Here is a 5268-nt window from a genome sequence, read left to right on the forward strand (position 1 = left end):
CTGAAGGGCCAAAGTAAGCAAAAGGAATGGCGAATGAGGAATTACAAGAAGGAGTGACTTACTCATCCATGGCGAAGTACTTCCTATGCTTCAGCGGCCGACAGGGGCGCTCACTGCCACTCGAAGACTCCTTCCTCTTGCGGAGGGCGTCGTAGTCCATGCAGAAACGACCCAAGCTCTCAACATGAGGGCCGGCGCATGGCATGGATGGTGAAGCGCCAAGGCGGCCTGCCTCAGGGGCACCAGGCCGGGAGGAGCAGGCAGGCGACACCTCTCGGTGGCTTGCCGGGGCCCCGGGGGCTTCGGCCTCAGGAGCCGCAGGCTGTGTCACCTCATCAGCGACTGCCTCAGGACGAGCTTCGCAAGCTCCGGAGGATGACACCCCGGGAGCTCCGTGGGACATCGACATCTCGACGCCAGATCCCCGAGCCTCCAGCAATGCTTGCCTCCCTGCACCACCTCCTGAGGCAAGATCGACGTGGGCGGCGGGGGGAGGAACCACGACGACGGGATTTTCGCGGGCCCCCACGAGGTTAGCTAGGCGCAAGCCCCATTTGTCGAAGCGGGGCATCTGCCTCGTGAACTCGGCCCTGCCCAAGCAAAGATACAAGAGGCCGCCCCCATGCCGGAGGCTGCCCGGAGAGGGGTCGCCAGTCAAGACCTTCAGCACCTTCCTCAGTGTTTCAGGCGCAAGATCCCCCTCCTGGAGCCTCATGCGGTCTTGATGCCCAGTCAAGGTCCACATCGGACAGGAGTGGCGCTGGAGAGGAGTGATGCGGCACTGGAGGAACTCCTTCACCACCCGGGGTGCCGTCATGCCAAGCATCCTCAACCTCTCAAATCGGCGCCAGATAAAAGCGAGCTGGGGGCTTGTGAGCTTCTCGTGACCCCAGCCTAGATTGGGGATAGCAGGAAATGTCGGGTGCATGAGCAGGGGCTGGGCACCCCGACATCCACGTACAGCCACCGCTCTTGGAACCCGTTCGTGGAAGGTGGGAGGCCAAAATCAATCCCCGAGGCGGCCATCTCTGGCACGGCCTGGAAGCTCACGCACCCCGAGCACTGCGATGGGTCGGTCAGGCGCAGCGAGAAGAAGTGGCGCAGGAGAGCGACGGAAGGGGCAATGCCCACCATGGCTTCGTAGACGAAGGCGAAGACAACAAGAAGAGTAATGGATTGGGGACCGAGATGCATCATATGGATCTGGTAGTGGGAAAGCACCGCAATGAAGAAGGCATAGAAGGGGGGAACCAGGCCCGCCCACAGGGCGTCAGCGAAGAATCGAACCTCCGTGACGATCCTGTCGAAGGACACAACATAAAAGTAAATAGATAGCCCCTTAGCACAGCGAAGCAGTGATTTGTAGAGGTCCCAGTGCTCAAGTTTTTAAAACAGAGGTAAATGAAATTTGGAGATATGCACCCTTCTCATTTACTTCACGGCCATCAGTTATCAATATCTTCCATGCTAAACACGCTAGTGGCGGTTCCCAAGCAGAAATGTAAAGGTTATGACTCCATTGGGAGTTTTTGTTTGATTATTTGTAAGCTCTTTTTTTGCAGTTTGGGACTGGGCATCCCTATTACCACCCTTTTCTAGTGCTTTGGCAAGTGAATAAACACTCAACCTGAGAATAACCCGCTTAGTATGGAAGATACCAACTAACTCTTGTCGTTCCATGAACGATCCAGGCACACAAAAAGGATATTTATTTGAAGTCTTTAGAGATGGCACATGCAAATTTGCTTAGGACGGCAGGGTAATTCCACATATAGGTAGGTATGGTGGACTCATGTGGAATAACTTGGGTTCAAGGTTTTTTATGTACAAGCAGAGTTCCCACTTAGTATAGGCGAAGGCTAGCAAATAGGTTGAGAAGCGGCCAGCTAGAGAGCAACAACGAGCATGAACATCCATTATGCATAATTAACATTGGATACTAGCATGAGTAGGATATGAACACCATGAACATAAGAGATCAAGATATCATTTGTTGTGTCTATGGGTGCCCCCCTCCCCCGTATATAAAGGAGTGGAGGAGGGGGCCGGCCAAGGGGGGTGGTGCGCCCTAGGGAGGAGTCCAACCCCAACCGGGAGTAGGACTCCCCCCTTTCCTATTAGGATAGGGAGAGGGAAGGAAGAGGGGGGAGGGAAGAAGGAAAGGGGGGGCCGGCCCCCTTCCCAATTCGGATTGGGCTTGGGGGGGGGGGGGCGCCCCCTCCTTTGCTTCTTCTCCCTCCTTTCCACTAAAGCCCAATAAGGCCCATATACCTCCCGGGGGGTTCCGATAACCTCCCGGAGCTCCGGTATTGTCCCGATCTCACCCGGAACCTTTCCGGTGTCCAAATATAGTCGTCCAATATATCAATCTTTATGTCTCGACCATTTCGAGACTCCTCGTCAAGTCCGTGATCACATTCGGGACTCCGAACAACCTTCGGTACATCAAAACTCATAAACTCATAATAAAACTATCAATGAAACCTTAAGCGTGCGGACCCTATGGGTTCAAGAACTATGTAGACATGACCGAGACTCATTTCCGGTCAATAACCAATAGCGGAACCTGGATGCTCATATTGGCTCCTACATATTCTACGAAGATCTTTATCAGTCAAACCGCATAACAACATACGTTGTTCCATTTGTCATCGGTATGTTACTTGCCCGAGATTCGATCGTCGGTATCCAATACCTAGTTCAATCTCGTTACCGGCAAGTCTCTTTACTCGTTACGTAATGCATCATTCTGTAACTAACTCATTAGCTACATTGCTTGCAAGGCTTGTAGTGATGTGCATTACCGAGAGGGCCCAGAGATACCTCTCCGACAATCGGAGTGACAAAACCTAATCTCGAAATACACCAACTCAACATGTACCTTTGGAGACACCTGTAGAGCTCCTTTATAATCACCCAGTTACGTTGTGACATTTGGTAGCACACAAAGTGTTCCTCCGGTAAACGGGAGTTGCATAATCTCATAGTTGTAGGAACATGTATAAGTCATGAAGAAAGCAATAGCAACATACTAAACGATCAAGTGCTAAGCTAACGGAATGGGTCATGTCAATCACATCATTCTTCTAATGATGTGATCCCGTTAATCAAATGACAACTCATGTCTATGGTTAGGAAACATAACCATCTTTGATTAATGAGCTAGTCAAGTAGAGGCATACTAGTGACATTAAGTTTGTCTATGTATTCACACATGTATCATGTTTCCGGTTAATACAATTCTAGCATGAATAATAAACATTTATCATGAAATAAGGAAATAAATAATAACTTTATTATTGCCTCTAGGGCATATTTCCTTCAGTCTACCACTTGCACTAGAGTCAATAATCTAGTTCACATCACCATGTGATTTAACACCAATATTCATATCTGTATATGATTAACACCCATAGTTCACATCGTCATGTGACCAACACCCAAAGGGTTTACTAGAGTCAATAATCTAGTTCACATTGCTATGTGATTAACACCCAAAAAGTACTAAGGTGTGATCATGTTTTGCTCGTGGGAGAAGCTTAGTCAACGGGTCTGTCACATTCAGAGCCGTATGTATTTTGCAAACATTCTATGTCTACAATGCTCTGCACGGAGCTACTCTAGCTAATTGCTCCCACTTTCAATATGTATCCAGATTGAGACTTAGAGTCATCTGGATCGGTGTAAAAACTTGCACTGATGTAACTCTTTACGACGAGCTCTTTTATCACCTCCGTAATCGAGAAATATTTCCTTAGTCCTCACTAAGGATATTCTTGACCAATGTCCAGTGATCTACTCCTAGATCACTATTGTACTCCCTTGCCAAATTCAGAGCAAGGTATACAATAGGTCTGGTATATAGCACATCATACTTTATACAACCTATGACTGAGGCATAGGGAATGACTTTCATTCCCTTTTCTAATTTTTGTCGTGGTCGGGATTTGAGTCTTGCTCAATTTCACACCTTTACATGCACAAACTCTTTCTTTGACTGTTCCATTTTGAACTAATTCAAAATCTTGACAAGGTATGCACTTATTGAAAAACTTATCAAGCATCTTGATCTATCTCAATAGATCTTGATGCTCAATATGTAAGTAGCTTTACTGAGGTCTTTTTTTAAGAACTCCTTTCAAATACTCCTTTATGCTTTCCAGAAAAATTCTACATCATTTCTGATCAACAATATGTTACTCACATATATTTATCAGAAAGGCGGTAGTGCTCCCACTCACTCTATTGTAAATACAGGCTTCACTGCAAGTCTGTATAAAACTATATGCTTTGATCAACTTATCAAAGCATATATTCCAACTCTGAGATGCTTGCACCAGTCCATAGATGGATCGCTGGAGCTTGCACATTTTTTTAGCACCTTTAGGATTGAAAAAACCTTCTGGTTGCATCATATACAACTCTTCTTTAAGAAAACCATTAAGGAATGCAGTTTTGACATCCATTTGCTAGATTTCATAAAATGTGGCAATTGCTAACATGATTCGGACAGACTTAAGCATCGCTACAGTTGAGAAAATCTCATTGTAGTCAACACCTTGAACTTGTCGAAAACCCTTTTTGTGACAAGTCGAGCTTTGTAGATAGTAACACTACTATCAGCGTCTGTCTTCCTCTTGAAGACCGATTTATACAATATGGCTTGCCGATCATCGGGCAACTCCACCAAAGTCCACACTTTGTTCTCATACATGGATCCCATCTTAGATTTCATGGCCTCAAGCCATTTCGCGGAATCTGGGATCATCATCGCTTCCTCATAGTTCGTAGGTTCATCATGGTCTAGTAACATGACTTCCAGAATAGGATTACCGTACCACTCTGGTGCGGACTGTACTTTGGAAGACCTACGAGGTTTTGTAGTAACTTAATCTGAAGTTTCATGATCATCATCATTAGCTTCCTCACTAATTGGTGTAGGAATCACTGGAACTGATTTCTGTGATGAACTATTTTCCAATTCGGGAGAAGGTACAAATTACGTTATTAAGCTCTACTTTCCTCCCACTCACTTCTTTCGAGAGAAACTCCTTCTCTAGAAAAGATCCATTCTTAGTAACGAATGTTTTGCCTTTGGATCTGTGATAGAAGGTGTACCCAACAGTTTCCTTTGGGTATTCTATGAAGACGCACTTCTCCGATTTGGGTTCGAGCTTATCAGGTTGAAACTTTTTCACATAAGCATCGCAACCCCAAACTTTAAGAAACGACAACTTTGGTTTCTTGCCAAACCACATTTCATAAGGC

This window comes from Triticum dicoccoides, chromosome 4B, assembly GCF_002162155.2.
Source record: "Triticum dicoccoides isolate Atlit2015 ecotype Zavitan chromosome 4B, WEW_v2.0, whole genome shotgun sequence".
In the NCBI taxonomy this organism is placed as follows: domain Eukaryota; kingdom Viridiplantae; phylum Streptophyta; class Magnoliopsida; order Poales; family Poaceae; genus Triticum; species Triticum dicoccoides.